Here is a 20,638-nt window from a genome sequence, read left to right on the forward strand (position 1 = left end):
GTCTCCGTCTCCCAGCTCAGTCAGGGCAGACGCACCAGAGGAGGATGGAAGAAGCACTTCAAGGATGTGCTGAAAGCCAACATGAAGAAATGCAACATTGACATTAACTCCTGGGAGACCATCACCCTGGACTGAACCAGATGGTGGCAGAGTCTGTGGAAGTGGTTGTTTGAGCATTGTGGGAATGAGCATTTTGAGACCCAATAATAACAGAACAAAGAGGAAAAGTGAAAGCGGCAAAAAGAACACACATGGCTCGAACTGACAATACACAACCAGACACCCCACATGACAACAAATGACCCACGTGCCATACAGTCTGCAGATCCCAAACTGGCCCTATCAGCCATCTTCAGACAGTTGTCCTCATTAGTCAGGAATAGCCAATAATAATACCCAATCCTTCTTTGCATTCAAGGTCAACTTGCCCATTGCCTCCTTACTTACAGCTTTCACCTGCACGTTAGTCTCGTATTCCATTTGAATAAGGACAGCCAGTAATGATTGGACCTGTACAACGCGTCATTCTAACATCTCGGGAAGTCTCGAGTTTCCTATTGTTCAGACAACAGCGGAGAGCTTTACTCTTTTAACCCTCAAACTGCATCTACAGTGTCCCTTGCCACTCATATAACCTGTTTAACTCCCCTTGAGGACTCTTTGCATCCACCTCACATCAGGAGATGCAACAACTTTGCTGCACACTCTGTGCAGACATCATTCTCAGAGCTCTGAACGTGGTGAGCTGCAGTTAACGGACTGCCCAGACCGCACACTCACAAATAACGCACACTCACAAATAACGCACACTCACAAATAACGCACACTCACAATTAACGGACTGCCCAGACCGCACACTCACAAATAACAACCAGCGTTTAAACATCCTCATGTTGGAATCTTCAATAATCACAGTGTTGATAATGTGAGAGAAGTGACTCTATAGAAGGAAATTATCGGACTCTGATGATGGGACCAGGTTCCATGCCCTTAAATACCTGAGAACATTGACACAACTAACAGCAGGATGAGAATCCAGGATACTTCACCCAGTGCAAGTGAACATCTATTTACAAGCTCCAAAACTGTCTACAATGGTTGTACACCCATGCCACCTGTGCGCCTTCTTTGCCTTTCTTACCGTACTGCTACGTTTAGGTGCAGCCCTGACACCCGCAGTTGAGGTGGAGGCAGCCTGCTGTCTGCTGTGCCCTGTTGACTATGATGACTTTGGTGGGTGTTCCCTGGTGGCCTGAGGCCTACAGAGCCCCGGCCTGCTAGGGGCCTCCTGCCCAGGTGCCTGCTCCTCGAGCTGACCTGTTGGAGGTGATGGGGTCACTGGCAGAGGGGAGGCGGAGCAGTCGGGCACCCTTGGAGTGTCCTGGGATGAAGTCCCCAGGGTGGGTGTCTGGCTGGTGCTCCTCCTGCCTGTTGGTGCCCAATGGCAGCTCCCTGACTCCATGAGGAGATGGGGCACATGGAGGGAGGTCGAGGTGCCCCATCCTGCTCTTGCCAGCTACTGCTGCACTGCACCCAAGGCTAGAGCAATGGGTGAGTCTGAGCTCATGTCCGACAGCCACTGTGCACTTTGCTGGACCTGGGTCTCCAAGATGGCTGCCACCCTTTCCCTGGAGGCAGACAAGCGTTGGCATGCCTGAGCCACAACAGCAGACAGAACGTGAACAGACTTGTCCAGCCTTCGGTCCAGTCTGCGCATGGCCTCTGGCACCTCTGCCTGATGTTCCCCTGCCTGTCTCTGCATCTCCAACAGGTCTCTTAGGGCCAAGTCCAGAGCTCATCGTCTGCATGGGGCTGAGCAGGGGCCTGGTCTCCAGCAGCCCTCCAAATGTCAGAGCCCTCGGCTGTCACACCCTCCACCAGCTGTCGACCTGGGCCTGTGATTGCTGACCAGATTGTACCCCTGAACCTGCTCTGGAATGTGCACCTGCCTGAGGTGAGTGTCTCTGTGCAGGTGGAGGGTGCTGGTGAATGCAGTGATGGTGCATCCTCTGAGGATTCTGAGGCATCATCCTCAGAAGTGGGGTTAGCAATGGAGCTGTGGGTGGTCTCCCTCTTTTCCGATCCCTTTTCTTGGTTGTACCTGGAATGAAGAAAAGAAAGATTTAGTGGATGCCTAATCTCCCTCATTAAAACAATATCTCACTCTATCGGCACATCTGACAACTGCAGACTGGAGACACCCTCACTGGCTTCCTGGGGAGTCCTGTCCCGCCTTCAGCGTAGGCACAGACCCACTCCTGCCCAGATAGTCAGACAGTCTCATCCTCGAACGTGGTGAGGACTCTAATATTTGGCATGCTGCAACCAGGCAATGCCCACTCCCTGCTATTGAGCAAGTTCTTGTTCTGCAGACAGACAGAAGGATTGAGTGTCATCCCAATGGGTATAGGAGCAGTTTCAGAGCGTGTGTGTCCATGCCAGCTCCTGAACCCTCCCCAGTAAGTGATTAACAAGCAGGATGTCCTGCAACTAATAGCAGATTGAGAGCATGAAGTTGCTGGCACATTCAGTACACATGTCCCATCCCCTGGTGAGTGCTGCAACTCAAACCTCTGTCTGACACCCCTGTGCCCTCACACACTTACACTGCCTGATGCCCTTACGAGTGTCACTTTGCAGTGAGTAGATGGTGCCACTTACCCTGGTGGAACACAGCAGACCATTCACCCTTCCTCAGCTCCGCTGGCCAGTTCTCCTGTGGGCCCCATGGACACTCACCTCTGCCCAGGCTGCCTTGTTCAGACAGGAGCGCCTCCTGCTGCCATCCTTGGGAAATAGCACCTCCCGCCTTTCCTGGTCGGCCTGGAGGAGAACCTGCAGAGAGGCTTCGCTGAGCCGTGGGGCCACATGTTGTCTTCACCGCGGCATTCTGGGATATGCCAAATCTGGAGCTCCTGGCCTGCAGTGAGTGAATAGTGGTCTGGGTGCCCTTTAAATATGGTGCCTGGACCTTCCATTCCTGCCCCCCACCCCTTCGCTGCTGTGCTCCTGGTGCATTTATACCCAATGAGCTGAATAGTGCGAGATCGTGCGTGGTCAGCCGCCCCACCCCCCAAGTGGAAATCACTCTGTTTGCTCCAGAGCAGAAGATACCACCCCCAAGAGTGAGTTAGAATGCGGGCAGCAGAGTTTTGGATGACCTGATGTTTATTGAGAGTAGAATATGGGAGATCAGCCAGGAGTGAGTTTGATTAATAGTATCTGGAGGTAACAGAGACATGGACGAGGGTTTCAGCAGCAGAAGAGCTGAGGTGGGAGTGGAGACAGACAATGTTACTGAGATGGAAATAGGCAGTCTTAGTGACAGTGCGGATATGTGGTCAGAAGCTTAAATATGACACTGCGGCCGTGAACAGTTTGGTTTTGGCTCAGAGAGTTGCCAGGGAGATGGATGAATCAGTGGTGAGGGGGCAGAGTTTGTGGTGGGTCCAAAGACAACGGCTTCAGTCTTCCCAATATTTAATTGGAGGAAATTTCTGCTTATCCAGTACTGGATATCAGATGAGCAGCCTGATAATTTAGCAACAATGGAGGAATTGAGAGAGGTGGTGGTGAGGTAGAGCTGGGTTTAGTCAGCGTGCGTGTGAAGCTACCACTGTGTTTTCAGCTGTCACTGAGATGTAGCGTAGATGAGAAATAGGAGGGGCCAAGGATTGATCTTTGGGGGACACCAGAGGTAACAGTGTGGGAGCAGGAAGAGCAGTCATTGATGGTGATTCTCTGGCTATGATTACATAGATAAGAATGGAACCAAGAGAGAGCAGTCCCCCCAGATAGATGATGGTGGAGATGGGTTGGAAGAGAACAGTGTGCTCAACTGTGTCAAAGATACAGACAGGTTGAGAAAGACGAGGAAGGAAAGTTTATCTTTGTCACAGACACACAGGATGGCATTAATTACTTTTTTATTCATTCACGGGATGTGGGTGCCACTGGCTGGGCCAGCATTTATTGCCCATCCCTAATTGCCCTTGAGAAGGTGGTGGTGAGCTGCCTTCTTGAACTGCTGCAGTCTATGTGGTGTAGGTACACCCACTGCGCTGTCAGGGAGGGAGTTCCAGGATTTTGACCCAGCGACAGTGAAGGAACGGCGATATATTTCCAAGTCAGGATGGTGAGTGACTTGGAGGGGAACTTCCAGGTGGTGGTGTTCCCATCTATCTGCTGCCCTTGTCTTTCTAGATGGTAGAGGTCATGGGTTTGGAAGGTGCTGTCTAAGGAGCCTTGGTGAATTCCTGCAGTGCATCTTGTAGATAGGACACACTGCTGCTACTGTGCGTCGATGGTGGAGGGAGTGAATGTTTGTGGATAGGGTGCCAATCAAGTGGGCTGCTTTGTCCTGGATGGTGTCGAGCTTCTTGAGTGTTGTGGAAGCTGCACTCATCCAGGCAAGTGGAGAGTATTCCATCACATTCCTGACTTGTGCCTTGTAGATGGAGGACAGGCTTTGGGGAGTCAGGAGGTGAGTTACTCGCAGGATTCCTAGCCTCTGACCTGCTCTTGTAGCCACAGTATTTATATGGCTAGTCCAGTTCAGTTTCTGGTCAATGGTAACCCCCAGGATGTTGATATTTGATTTTAACATTAAAGGCGCTAGATAAGTTGCTTGTTGATATTGACAATGATGCACAGCAGTATTTGTGTCATGCTAAAATAGAATAATGAACGCTGTAATTTCCTGCTGATTTACTTTTCCTGTTATCATTCAATCCTATTGTAAATTTTTAATCCATGCACTGACTGATTTTACAAGTTTATTCTTTAAAACATAGAGCACTTGGTAGTGTTTATTTCATACAGACTCTGGTAGAAGATGATCACACAGGATGCAAATTCATTGTGCTGAGTTTATCATGTGATTAGAGGGAAAGCCCCAGTTGGATTTGACTGTCTGCTAAGCTGGCTGTTTGCAGTCAGCATGTCACGGTGAGCCTCAGGAAGATTTTGCTCCTGTGCGCTATCTGGTCATCTCTGCTGGAAGGGTGCATGAAGATAGAATTTAGCTCCAATCTAATGCCCTTCCCTTATCCTCCACTTCACAGCTAAATAATATATTAACAGTGTCAAGATTAACACACCAGTGATATTCCTGTCACTCTCAGGTTCTGTGTCTAAAGAAAAATAAAAAGTACAAACCTTTTTGTTACTAACTGAAGTCAGAAAATTACTTTAACCTGGGTTAAGTAGCCATTCCCATAATAAACATTTTAGAGGAGGGTCCTTTTGTTTGGCTATATACTTATTGATAGAACTGTTTAAAGAACCTAAAATGTTTTGATGCAGTTCTTATGGAATTAAATGTTTTTGCTAAAGAAAGCATGTTCCAGACTGTTGGAAAAGGGCTTACTAAGAGCTGGCATGGATCCCTGCTTTGTGTCACTGTTATTTCGGCTGATAGCATCTGGGTTTGATGTATGATCTTATCACACTGCAGCATTGGCTTTCTTCAGATGGAGTTCTTCATATTCCCCACGATGAGGAAATCCTACGTGCGTTTATCACATTTCTGAAGACTGTGGTAACCACTGATTGCAGACACTTAGGATCTAACCGGTTATTTCCTCTTTGATTAGATTATAATGTTTTTATGATTGCTCAGTATCCCCTAGTTATTGGTGAAGTCAGAACTAAGTCATGTAGCATTGGAATTTTCTAATATCTTTATATAAAATATCTCCAATTTAATTAGAATTTCCTAGTTTAGTTATACGAAAGATGTTATATTAAAAATGTTTTGAAGAAGGTATTTCTATAAGTTTTCACTATTAGAGGAATGTGTGATGTATCAGAGGCCACTCCCAGAGTTTTATATCAAGAATAGATCCCAATATATTGAGAATGATTGGTTTCTCTGTTATGCCTGAATTTTAGTAGGTTTGAATTGGATGTTGAATGTTCCAAGAAACTGAATTCTCAGGATGCTGGTGAACATGACAATCTGAGGTATTTTGGGTAATTGTGTAGTTTGTAGCATGTTCTGTTATTACTTTTCTGTTGTAAACGATGATAGGTTTGATGTCCTGGAGTCTCTGATGCCATTTTAATGTTTCTCCGAGCGCAATTTCCCTGTAATTAGTGTAACTGGTGCAAAAGATTGTGGAATTTTCAGCACAAATTTCATGCTGCACAAGTCAAGCTTCCCCAACCATTTGTGTGAGTTTAAAAAAGCATTAAACTGGAAACAGGCCCCACCTACAAAACCACCCCCTCCCCCCCAAGTAAATGAATCACCATTGGGAGTTTCCAGTAAACATGCTCATTTGTCAGTCGGCCTTTGAGGACTTTCTAAAAATTAAGCTGAACTTTCAGTTCAAGGACACTAATGAACACATTTTGAAAGGTTTTGAATGATTTTTTTTCTTCAAAAATTTACAAAGAAACTAACTACTGCCCTCCTGTTCTGTAAGAAGTAATGTTCAGTCATGTGAAATGGGGTTATTTACAGATGTCCCAAATGTCCGTATGATTGATTGACACTGATTTAAAATGCTAATGTTTTGTGATAAATCTATTTTCAGCTGTATTAATCAAACTTAACCAAGTTCTCACTCCTGAATATATCAAGGAATATTTTTCAAAGAAAAAAATTTAAAACAAATTAAGGTTTAAACTGCTGCCCATTTCACTGATTCATAGCAAATTTGTCAATTGTGCTGAAAGCGGAAACTCTAATATCTGCTTTTATTGCCCTTGTTAGGTCATTCATATAAATTTGACCTGTTTTATTTTAATTCAATTGTTCATCTATTTACTTGGTAGAAATAGCATTGGCAGCAATGCAGTAAACATATGCTAAGCACATTGAGGAAATTAAACACCCGGGTTAACCTACCTCACCTGTGCTTATGTATTTACTGTCTTAATGATTTCAAACAAGCCCATGATACTTTTTATGTTGAAGTCCAATTTCTACAGGGCTATTACTCAAAGTGCTGAGGCCAATTGTATGATCTATATTAGTATCTTGGCTGAGATCAGTCAAAGCATGTGCAGGGACCAGTATGGAGCCTGTGACTATAATGCTCCTTTCAACTCAGTCTTATTGATCTTCATCCATTTTTCCCTCACATCCTGCTCTGGTACTGACTTTTTGCTGGTATAATTATAAATGTCCTTGAATAACTCACCAAAGTGACATTTTTCATTTGTGACAGCGAATGTTAGGTGGCTATCAGTCATGAAGAGTCAAATCTGATCCCCATCAGGCATCCACTTTCAGGAGGGTCATCGAATAGCAACCAGGACTGTTGTTTCTTCTCTTTATCCCATTTCTAACAAGCTCAGTTAAAGCAGCCCGACTACAACTCAGAAAAGACCAGGAATAAAACCTGGTTACAGTTACATAATAGTCAACCTATAAGCCATTATGGAGCCATGGCACCCTTTGTATCTCTATGAGATTCCGTTAAACTCCAGAAAGCCAGTTGGTGAAGGATAGAACTTTATAAGAATTAATTTACAGACTTACACATTACAAACATGCACCTCCTAACCCAAACCCCATTTCCTGTCTACTCCAGCTATAGGAACCCAAATGAATCTCTAGTGAGTAGCTGCTACCTGCATCCAATTCAACACAATTCATACACAGCTAACAAGCTGTTATGTTTCAGCTCTGGACTTTATAAGATCTCAATGCATTTCTCATTTTGCAGACGATCTTATATTTTTTGGCTGTGTTTGCTGCCAATGCCGTGCATGCGCAGTTGTATGTCCAACCGACATCTTTACAGGAGGCACTGTGCAGCAGGGTACATGTGCAGTGATCACTGGCCCTGGAATTGCAAATATTACAGTGCCATGAGCAGAATCTCTCAGGGGTCCCACAGTTTTCTTTATCCCATTTGATTTCCTGAACATTTTTCCTGCCTTTTCTCCCCCCATTCTTTTGGGAAGGCACCTTTCTTCCAATAAACCATCTTATCATAGCAGCATGTGTCAGTGGTGTGGAAGGGATGGGGTGGAATCAAGCTTGCATTCCATCACCCGCCTGACGCCTCACTGCTGCACTGGCAGAAACGAACCCCAGAGCTGCAAATGGAATTGTGGCCGTCACTGGGTGGATCAGAAGCCTCCCCTCCCTCCCCATCCCGATACCTGGAAACTGCAGGGAGGCTGCGGCCTGACTGCCTGCTCAGAAACCGAGTGAATAACTTCAGGATCAGAATCCTCCCCTCCCTTTCCAACCAGATCCCTGCAACCTGAAGCCTCCCCTGTGGGGGAGGCCAAACTCCAACAACCCGCTTGCTGTGGGACTGGGAAACTGGTTGAATGGCTTCCAACTGGCTCTGTGTCTCCTGCAAATGACGACATAGGATTCTGCAGATGCTTAGCCAGATATCGGCGGTTATCTTGCACAGCCATCTTGCATTGGCCTGAGACATTTTTTTTAATTCATTCATAGGATGCGGGTGTTGCTGGATAGACCAACATTCGTTGCTGATCCCTAACTGCCCTTGAGTTGCCTTTTTGATTTGCTGCAGTCCGTGTAGCACACAAGGTGCTGTTAGGAAGGGAATCTTTTTCTATTATGATTTCTGTAATTATTGAGCAGTTGCTTTCCAATTCTACCCAGTCTGATGTTGCTCAAAGTCTGTGATTCATCAGATTTTCCAAAACTCCCACATAGTCAAAAACATTTTAACCACCATTAATTTTGTTTTCCTTTTGCTATCAATTTAGTTTGAACATCAGCCTCACGTTAGGCCAATCACCAAACTGATGTCAGGTTTTGAAATAAACATACATTTATTCTGCTGGCTTCATCTCTACAGATTAATTGGTCAATTTGGTTTGGAGACTGTCAAAAAGTATTTGAGACAATACATAATGTATCATTATCATCATTTATTATTATTAATAATAATGTATTATTGTTGTTTCTCTGGATTAGCGTATGTTACTTCCAAAGACCTCATTTCCAGGGGTAGACCTCTGTGACTTTATCCAGGAAAATTCCCATAGCTCATTGATAATGACATTGTTTCCTTGCTGTTTTCCTGTGTATCAGTATTTGATGCCCTGATGTCACTGACTCAGTTACCATTACAGTCAGTAGCTGACGTCAAGCTGATTATTTTGCAATAGGAAAACAACCGCCAAAGCCACAGTCCAGTGTATCCCTGTTGTTTATGTACCAAGCTTCAAATGGGCTTTTCAAGCAGTCGAGATGTGGCATGGGCATTGCGATGAAAATATCTTTTATATTTCTCCTCCATTGTAATGTTTTTTGATTGGCTTAACCTTAACCTTCTAAGAACTACAATATCTTTCATCTAGCTCAGTAATAAAAATAATCCACCTCTCTGCTGAGCAGAACTTTTGCTGTTCTTCTTATCTGCAAAATATCTGTTCCTCATATGTCTTCAATGTGGTTGACTCTTAAACACCCTCTGAAATGGCCGAGCAACCACTCAGTTGTATCAAACTGCTACAAAGTCTCAAAAAAAGAATGAAACCGGACGGACCACCCGGCATCGACCAAGTCATCAGAAATGACAACAGCAAACTCAGCCCTGTCGACCCTGCAAAATCCTCCTTACTAACATCTGGGGGTTTGTGCCAAAATTGGGAGAGCTGTCTCACAGACTGGTCAAGCAACAGCCTGACATAGTCATACTCATGGAATCATATCTTACAGATAATGTCGCAGACTCCACCATCACCATCCCTGGCAATGTCCTATCCCATCGGCAGGACAGACCCAGCAGAGGTGGCAGCACAGTGGTATACAGTTAGGAGGGAGTTGCCCTGGGAGCCCTCAACATCGACTTCAGACCCCATGAAGTCTGATGGCATCAGGTCAAACATGGGCAAGGAAACCTCCTGCTGATTACCATGTACAGTTCCCCTCAGCTGATGAATCAGTGCTCCTCCATGTTGAACACCACTTGGAGAAAACACTGAGGATGGCAAGGGACTCTGGGTGGGGGACTTCAATGTCCTTCATCAAGAATGCCTCGGTAGTGCCAGTACAGGCTGAGCTGGCCGAGTCCCAAAGGACATAGCTGCTAGACTGGGACTGCGGCAGGTGGTGAGGGAACCAACAAGAGAGAGAAACATACTTGACCTCATCCTCACTGACCTGCCTGCCACAGATGCGTCTGTCCATGACAGTATCAGTAGGAGTGACCACAGCACAGTCATTGTGGAGACGAAGTCCCGTCTTCACATTGAGGATACCCTCCATCATATTGTGTGCCACTACCACTGTGCTAAATGGGATAGATTTTGAACAGATCTAGCAACTCAAGACTGGGCATCCATGAGGTGCTGTGGGCCATCAGCAGCAGCAGAATTGTACTCGAACACAATCTGTAACCTCATGGCCTAGCATATCCCCAACTCTACCATTACCATCAAGCCAGGGGATCAACCCTGGTTCAATGAAGAGTGCAGGAGAGCATGCCAGGAGCAGCACCAGGCATACCTAAAAATGAGGTGTCAACATGATGAAGTTATACCACAGGGCACTAGCATGCACAGCAAGTGATAGGCAGAGCTAAGCGATTCCACCGGCAGTGGATCAGATCTAAGCTCTGTAGTCCTGCCATACCCAGTCATGAATGGTAGTGGACAATTAAACAACTCACTGGAGGAGGGGGCTCCACAAATATCACCATCCTCAATGATGGAGGAGCCCAGCACATCAGTGCAAAAGATGGGGTTGAAGCATTTGCAACAATCTTCAGCCAGAAGTGCTGAGTGTGTGATCCATCTTGGCCTCCTCCAGAGGTCCCCAGCATCACACATGTCAGTCTTTAGCCAATTCAATTCACTCCATGTGAGATCAAGAAACAGCAGGAGGCACTGGATACTGCAAAGGCTGTGGGCCCTGACAATATTCCGGCAATAGTACTGAAGACTTGTGCTCCAGAACTTGCTGCACCCCTAGCCAAGCTGTTCCAGTACAGCTACAACACTGGTATCTACCCGATTATGTGGAAAATTGCCCAGGTATGTCCTGTACACAAAAAGCAGGACAAATCCAACCCGGCCAATTACCGCCCCATCAGTCTACTCTCGATCATCAGTAAAATAATGGAAGGGGTCATCAACAGTGCTATCAAGCGACACTTGTTTAACAATAACCTACTCACTGACGCTCAGTTTGGGTTCTGCCAGGGCCACTCAGCTCCTGACTTCATTACACCTTTGGTTCAAACATGGACAAAAGAGCTGAACTGCCAAGGTGAGGTGAGAGTGACTGCCCTTGGCATCAAGATAGCATTTGACCGAGTGTGGCATCAGGGAGCCCGAACAAAACTGGAGTCAATGGGAATCGGGGGAAAACTCTCCTCTGGACACAAAGGGAGATGGTTGTGGTTGTTGGAGGTCAGTCATCTCAGCTCCAGGATGTCACTGCAGGAGTTCCTCAGGGTAGTGTCCTCAGCCCAACCATCTTCAGCTGCTTCATCAATGACCTTCTTTCCATCATAAGATCAGAAGTGGGGATGTTCACTGATGATTGCACAATGTTCAGCACCATTCGTGACTCCTCAGATACTGAAGCAGTCCATGTCCAAATGCAGCAAGACCTGGACAATATCCAGGCTTGGGCTGACAAGTGGCAAGTAACATTCGCGCCACACAAGGATCAGACAATGACCATCTCCAACAAAATGACCATTTCCATCAAGAGAGAATCTAACCATCGCCCCTTGACATTCAATGGCATTACCATCACTGAATCCCCTGCTATCAACATCCTGGGGGTTACCACTGACCAGAAACTGAACTGGACTAGCCATGTAAATACTGTGGCTACAAGAACAGGTCAGAGGCTGGGAATCCTGTGACGAGTAACTCACCTCCTGACTCCCCAAAGCCTGTCCACCATCCACAAGGCACAAGTCAGGAGTGTGATGGAATACTCCCCACTTGCCTGGATGAGTGCAGCTCCAAAAATACTCACAAAGCTCGACACCATCCAGGACAAAGCAGCCTGCTAGATTGGCACCACATCCACAAATATTCACTCCCTCCACCACTGACACACAGTGGCAGCAGTGTGTGTACCATCTACAAGATGCACTGCAGGAGTTCACCAAGGCTTCTTGGACACCACCTTCCAAACCCATGACCACTACCATCTAGAAGGACAAGGGCAGTAGATAGATGGAATCACCACCACCTGGAAGTTCCCCTCCAAGTCACTCACCATCCTGACTTGGAAATATATCGCTGTTCCTTCACTGTCGCTGTGTCAAAATCCTGGAATTCCCTTCCTAACAGCACTGTGGGTGTACCTACACCACATGGGCTGCAACAGTTCATGAAGGCAGCTCACCACCACCTTCTCAAGGGCAATTAGGGAAGGGCAATAAATGCTGGCCTAACCAGCGATGCCTACATCCTGTGAATAAATTGAAAATGAATCCAGAAACATGTAGGGACGGGTACAGTTCATATATAGGAGACTCTGGTCACCTGGGACTCATCAGTAAGGAATGTTGTCAGGCTGCTTGATTATGGGGGCATCACAATGCAGTTTGATCCCATCTTTACCTGGGACCCAGTGGCCAGTGAACAGAGAGCAGGAGTACCTCACTCCAGATGCCAGTCATGCTGAGATCACCAGTTCAACATAGATTGTCAATAAAACTTGGAACTTTGCTGCTTTGTGTGGTTTGCTCCTGCACAAGTTGGTGTATTTATCTACGTGCATATTGGGGGAACCATCACATCATTCTATGTTACCAACTTGGTCTGCTTGTAACAGAAAGTAATCTTTTTCTAACCTTGCTTTAGTCATTTGACCAGGAGTGATGATATTGTTGCTTTCTTTAGTTAAAAATTATTTAGACACTTCCCAGCTCATGTGACAGTCACATCAGCTGGGACATGTTTATGAATTGTGTAAAAAGTATTTATTTATTTAATAAAACCTTCAGGAAACCTCATCCCGCCCGTGGATGAGGCTTCCTGAAAAATCCCTAAACTTCTTCCTGAGTTTGTACGGCCAGAATTTTGCTGTCGGCAAGCGGGAGCGGGAGTGGGCCCGACACGCCGATGTGTAAAATGATGCACGCTGACGTCAGGCGTGTGTCCCGGTGTCAGCCCGTGTCATTTAGATATTACCTTCAGTGTGTGCCCACCGGAGGAGGCTGTGTGCCCGCCAGAGGGGGCTGCGTGCCCGCCGGAGGGGGCTGCGTGCCCGCCGGAGGGGGCTGCGTGCCTGCCGGAGGGGGCCGTGTGCCCGCCGGAGGGGGCCGCGTGCACACCGGAGGGGGCCGCGTGCCCGCCGGAGGGGGCCGCGTGCCCGCCGGAGGGGGCCGTGTGCCCGCCGGAGGGGGCTGTGTGCCCGCCGAACTGTCAACAACTTATTAAGGCCATTAAAAACCCAATTAAAGTAGTTACTAACACTGCCCGTCCAACCTTAAGGTGGGCGGGGGGGCAGGTGAAGAGCCCAAGCGGCCTTCACATTTCTCAGGAAGCCTCATCCACGGGCGGGATGAGGTTTCCTGAAGGTTTTATTAAATAAATAAATACTTTTTGCACAATTCGTAAACATGTCCCAGCTGATGTGACCCTGTCACATGAGGGGACAAGTCTAAATAATTTTTAACTTTATTATTTCTGAACTTTTATTATGTACTTAATCTCCCTGAGATAGCTCCATGCCTTAGGGAGGTTTCTGAGCTCCTTTGTGCGCCTGTGCTAATGAGCGCAGGCCCTGGCGCTAGCGGCCGTGTGTCACACCCTGTAAGATGGCGTCATGCAGCCGATCGTGGGTGGCAATTGGCTCTGCGCCCGCTCCTGACCGACGTACAGAAAATTCTCCCCATGTTACTTTTCTGTGCTAGGCATGAGATATATTACACTAGAAATGACCAACATAAGGAATGGCAGATATCTTTCTACAACATGTGGTAATGTTCAATAGGGAGAATGCGGCTACCCTCCCATAGTCCAAATAGTTGAACAATTAAACGCCATTAAAGAAAATTACTGAAACCTAAACGTAACCTCAGCCTATCCTTAAACCTCACCACAAATCATTTATTTTCTCTGTCACTCCTAGAAAAACAAGAAGTGAACAGAGATGAATCAAGTTAATAACAGATTAGTGCTGCAGTTTTTCTTCAAAACAATTACATTTGAAATTGAGCAGTAATTAACAACATTTGATTTAAATCCTTTACCAAATTATTTTTTAAAAATACCTAAAGAGTGATTCATGAAGCTGAAGATGTGGACTGGCTGACATTGAAGAAGTATTTTGTAGCGACATTACTTGGATATTTTTTATTAGTCACTGAGTAGAGCAACTGTGCGATGGTAAACTGCTTAAAAATGCACACAATTCAACAACAGCACATAACTGCAGGGCACATAATGATGTAAAGTGACTAATAAGGGATAATTCATGTTTATATTTGATATTATTACCATTTTCAAAATAATTTAGTGAGTTTCAATGAATGAGGTACTGGTATACTAACTGGACAATGCTTGGGTTGTGGGTGAAGGTTCTTTGTTCTGCCTATAACCTGTGTAATATATTTAGAACATGTCTCTGTCTGCATCAGATGAATAGAATATATCATTGGATACATGCATAGACCAATATGCTGGAAAATAAAGATCAGGTAGCTCGTGGATTTCTACAATATAGCTGTACCCTAGGGACGAAGTAACACCATCTCCTAGAATGCTGGGACCATATCTCTGTCTCATCATAATCTACACACTGGTCAGATCCTTGTTCTCTATGATATTAAAGTTGAATTTGACATAGATTGTGGACAATATTTGCCAATTTGCTCACATACAGCTACTCAATAAATGACTGAATAATCTATTCTTGATGGTATTGATTGAGAGAAAGATATTGGCCAAGAGACTAAGAGAACTTTCTGTCATGTTCATACATACCATGGGATCTTTTATAGTCCCTCTGAGCAGCCAGAGCAGGTCTTGGGTTGTTAATGTCTCATTAGAATGCTCAATTTCTCCAGCGATTGTTGTCACAGTCATAACAAGTCAGCACGAATAGTGATACCGCTGTCTTGCTATTAGTAGGAGTCCTCTGTAACCATGAAAAGATAGAGAGAACAGTCAAAGATAAATTTTTAAAAACTGTGAAGGAAGGAAATGATATAAGAAGGATAAAGAATGTAGGGATTCAAAATTGCAATAAACACAAGAGCCAAAAAAACTCTTGGGGGAGTGAGGATAGCTCTACTGAAGGTGAAGCCCCAATACAAGCTAGAGAACCTCATCTAAATCAGCACTTCCAAGCAGAGGGAATGCTGCATTGTCAGAGGTGTTTCTTTCAGATTAGATGTTCCAACCGAGGCCCAAATTGCTACTAAAGTGACTGTCAAAGATACCGTAACAGTGATCAAAGAAGGACAAGGCGTAATCTCAGTTTCTTGCCCAACATTTCTGCTTAAACTAATGTCACCTGAAGGCTTGATAAGGTGCCATATAAATGCAATTTCTTTCTTCCCCTCTTTTGTAGTATTTTAAACCTAAACCTCTGTAAAAAAACAACTTTTCTGAATGCTGAATATCCTTTGCTAGCATGTGAGCATTGTAACGTTTAATCTTAGGGTCATCAGAAACAAATTGTGTGCTGACACATTGTTATAACCCAAGTGTACAGCAGAGATAGATAAGGTGACCGTACAGATTTAATAATTGACCTTATGATACATCGGGTTATTAGTTATGACCTCGAGTGATATATAGAATGATTGTGGAGATTTATTGAAGTGCGCATCATTTGTGAGGTGTTTGCTTGGTTAACCACAGTTGCTATGGTAATGGTTGGAGATTGTTCTGCAGTTGATCATCATCATATCAATCTTTGTTATTCAGTCAGAAAGTGCTGATTTGCTAACATACCTTAAAAATAGGGCCCAACCATCAGCTGCTTCATCAATGACTTTCCCTTCATCATAAGGTCAGAAGTGAGGATGTTCGTTGATGATTGCACATTCGGGACTCCTCAGATACTGAAGCAGTCCACGTACAAATACAGCAAGACCCGGACAAAATCCAGGCTTGGGCTGACAAGTAACTTTCGTGCCACACAAGTGCCAGGCAATGACCATGAACAACAAGAGAGAATCCAACCATCACCCCTTGACATTCAATGGCATTACCATCACTGAATCCCCCCCTATCAACGTCCTGGGGGTTATTATTGACCAGAAACTGAACTGGACTAGCCATATAAATAGTGTGGCTACAAGAGTATGTCAGAGGCTAGGAATCCTGCGACGAGTAACTCACCTCCTGACTCCCCAAAGCCTGTCCACCATCTACAAGGCACAAGTCAGGAGTGTGATGGAATACTCCACTTGCCTGGACGAGTGCAGCTCCCACAACACTTGTTGGATGGGATGGGAGGAGTGCACTGTCTGTCTCTAGTCCCACTACTCCACGGGTCACAACATATATTTAAACAGTGTTTCCAGCTAGTTATATGGCCAAATGTGTGTTTTAACTATTGATCTCAGAATGACCACTTAATGACTAGGTTTCTTCAATAAACAACAGAATTATTAGTTTATTATAAACCAGTATTGTCGAATAGTATGTTATTAACATACAGTATGAAGTATGAAAGTATACTAATTACTCTTGAAATACCCTAAGTCACACACAGAAACACGCTCACTCACAAAGACACAAACACACACACACACAAACAGAGGCACACACAGAATCACGCTCACTCAAAAGACGCACAAACACACACACACAAACAGAGACACACAGAATCACACTCACTCACAAAGACACACACAGACACAGAATCACACTCACTCACAAAGACACACACAGACACAGAAACACACTCACTCACAAAGACACGCTCACACACACACACAGAGACACACAAACACAGAATCACACTCACTCACAAAGACACAGGAACACACTCACTCACAAAGAAACACACACGCTCACTCACAAAGACACACACACACAAAGACACACACACAGAAACACACACAGAAACACACACACAGAAACACACACACATACAGAAACACAGTCACTCACAAAGACACAGAAACACAGTCACTCACAAAGACACAGAAACACAGTCACTCACAAAGACATACACACATGCAGAAACACACACACACCAACAAAAAAGAAAATAAAAAAGAGGAATTCTGCCAAAGGTTAAAAGTCAGTGGTTCAAGGGAAAAGGAAAGATGTTGGAGTCCTTGAAATAGTGTCCGGGTTCTCAGCTCTGATCTGTGAAATAAACGATAACGCTTTCCAGGTGGACTTGAGGAACACTTGCAGGTGCTCTATCTCAGAGTATTGAGCAATTTAGGAGCAGTTTATATTCACATCCAGCTGTGGATTGGCTCTGAACTGCAAAACAGCTGCTGTCTTCTTTTCACAAGCAGTTATTCCTTCCTTTTTTTTACAGCAAAACCAAAACTAACTTTTCAACGCAGTTTTCCAGGCATTTTTTTTTCAGAGACACAAACTACCATGTGCCCCCCCTTTGTACACAGTCCACCAGGGTCAAGAGGGTTCCAGATTCTTTAAAACTGCTTAATTACCTTTTCTTGCAAAAGGATGTCTTTTCCAGGAATAGCAATCAGAGTCCTGTATTAACCCTTCAAGGGACAATGTCTTTTAAAACACAAATTCTTCCAGAATGTTCTTGGCCCTTGAACATGAACCATTTTCTGTGATTAAAGCGTTCATGACGCTTCCTGCCTTGAGAAATAAAAGACCATATTCATATGTATTTCATTGCAAAGTGTAATAAAATATAAACAAAAATACTAAAACACACCTACACACTCTCAAAGCTCTACAGTTATTCTCTGTATCAGTTTTGCCTTTAGCAAATTGTAAGCAAAGGTAAATTCTAGACAAAGCATCAGCAATTACGATGCATTTCCCCGCATTGTGGACAATCTTTAAGTGTTAAGGCTGTAATAATAAATTCCATTGAAATAGTACTTTCACTGTTCTTGGCAACACTTGTCCTTATCCTATGATATGCCCTAGATATGTAACCCACGCTTTCATTAATTCACTTTTAGCAAGGTTTATTACCAAATCAGCTGACTGTAGATTTTTAAACAGGGCTTGTAGCTGTTTCAGGTTGTGTTTCCAAGTGTCATTATATATCAGGACATTATCAAGATAAACTATGCAGTTAGGAACACTGGCTACCACTTGGTTCAATAGCCTCTGAAAAGTTGCTGGACCGTTTTTTAGTCTGAACGGATCACTCGACATTGGAAAAGACCATCTAGCTTGACAAAGGCTGATATTTCTTTAGCTCGGGGTGTTAAAAGAACCTGCCAATATCCCTTTAACAGATCTAAGAAACATGGCACTGCCAACTCTGTCAATACAGTCTTCCCAGTGAGGAACTGGGTAGGAATCTACTTTTGTGATTGCATTGAACTCTCTGTAGTCTATACAGAATCTGGTCTATACAGAATCTGATTTAGGCACTAACACAACAGGGGAACTCCAACTGCTTGGCTGGGTTCAATGATATTTTCTAACCTGTACTGGATCTCTGCTTTCACCTGAGCCTGTTTTTCTGATCCTAAGCAATAAAGATGCTGTGTTATAGGGGAGGATTCTCCTACATCCACGTCATGTACATCCTGGTTTGTCCCTACAGACTGCTTTAAATTCTGTAAATAACCTCACTAGATCTTCTCGTTGTCCTGCCTCTAAGTATGAAAAAATGGTGTCTAACTGTCGTACTATTTCAGGGTTAGCTATCCAGATTGTAGGAGGTTCAATTGGTGAACTGTCTAATTCTCCTTCCGGCTCACTCTCACTGTCTCTTTCGTCCTCCACTGTGCTCACTACCTGACATACCTGTTCCTTCTTTTCCTCCTCCCTACGATGGTATTGTTTCAACATATTGATATGACACAGCTGATTCTTTTTCCTACGATCTGGGGTGTCTATCAAATAATTTAATTTGCCAACCCTCTTAATTACCTTGTATGTACTGAGCTTTGAGAGGTTCCCCCTCTAAAAGCCATAAGACTAACACTTGGTTACCTGGTTGTGATGTTTGAGTTGTAGCTTGCCTATCTGCCCATTCTTTCATCTCTGTTTGAGAAACTTTAAGATGTTCTTAAGCCATCTTGCAGGCTCCCAGGAGCTGTTCCTGGAACACGGACACATAATCTAACAGAGAGGATTCATCCCTCTCCCCTGAAAACATTTGTTTGATTCATTTCAGAGCAGCTCTTACCGCGGGCAGAGTTTAACGGCCCCGTCGTGGTGGGGATGGGGTGGTAAAATGCGGCACGGTCTTCAAAACTCCGTCGACCTCGGCGGGACTGGAAAATCCTGCCGGCGGGAGGGGTCGTAAAATTCCGCCCCTGACGTCCATAAATCAATTCAAAAAGGCTGAAGCCTGTAGATTCATTTGGTGAATCTTGGGTAGCAAATAAAAGAAAATCCAGTCCTTTGTGCCATCTTGGGGATATGTATGACAATATGCTTTAATCATTGTTTTGAGAGTTTGATGGTACCTCTCTAAAGCTCCCTGTATCTGTGGGTGATATGCTGTGGAGTTTAACTGTTTTATTCCCAAACTGCTCATTACATTTTGGAAAATTTTAGACAGAAAGTTGGAACCTTGATTCGACTGGATCTCCGCCGGTAAACCACATCGAATAAAAAATTGGGCTAACTTCTCAACCACTCTTTTAGCTGTGATCGTTCTTAAAGGGATGGCCTCTGGAAAGCCAGATGTCACATCCATAATAGTAAGGATATATGGTATCCAGCTTTCGTTTTTCATAACGGTCCCACACTGTCTACTAACACCCTACTGAATGGTTCCTCAAAAACTGATATAGGAATTAAGGGTGCCGGTTTGATTGTATGTTGTGGTTTTCCTACCATCTGGCATGTGTGGCATGTTTTACAAAACTGCATCATGTCCTTGTGAAGACCTGGCCAGTAAAACTGTCAGTTTATCTGCTCTTGAGTTTTCCATATCCCTACATGTCCTCCCATAGGAATTTCATGTGCTATCCATAATATCTCTTTACCCGAGTTGCTCACCCTGAAACTGAATTTGAAATTCTACCATGTTGTGTTCGCTACCCACTGGAGGATCCTTAACTATGAGATGTCTTATTAATCCCACCTCATTACACATCACTAGATCTAAAATAGTCTGTTCCCAAGTAGGTCCTGCAATGTATTGCTCTAAGAAATAACCTTTGATGCACTCTACAAATTCGTCTCCCATGTTACCCCTGCCAATCTGATTTGTCCAGTCAATATGCAGATTAAAATCACCCATGACAATTGTAGCACCCTTCTTACACGCCTCCATTATTTCCCAATTTATACTTTGTCCTACAGTGAGGCAGCACTTTGGAGGTTTATAGACGACTCCCACCCATGACTTCTTCCCCTTGCTATTCCTTATTTCTACCCACACTGATTCCACATCACGATCTATTGCACCTATATCATTACTCGCCAGCACACTGATACCTTCCTTTATTAAAGCTACCCCACCTCCTTTTCCTTTTTGCCTATTTTTCCAGCATGTCGAATACCCTTGAATATTGAGTTCCCAGTCTTGGTCACCCTGCAACCATGTCTCTGTAATAGCTATCAAGTCATATTCATTTAT

General features: G+C 44.5%; 1 protein-coding gene across 1 annotated transcript in view; it reads left to right on the plus strand.

Moving 5' to 3' along the window:
- Positions 1–20,638, plus strand: part of abtb2b (ankyrin repeat and BTB (POZ) domain containing 2b) — a 313,371-nt gene that overhangs the window by 26,772 nt on the left and 265,961 nt on the right. The gene's annotated exons all lie outside the window — the stretch shown is intronic.

Source organism: Cetorhinus maximus, chromosome 9, assembly GCF_964194155.1.
Source record: "Cetorhinus maximus chromosome 9, sCetMax3.hap1.1, whole genome shotgun sequence".
In the NCBI taxonomy this organism is placed as follows: Eukaryota; Metazoa; Chordata; class Chondrichthyes; order Lamniformes; family Cetorhinidae; genus Cetorhinus; species Cetorhinus maximus.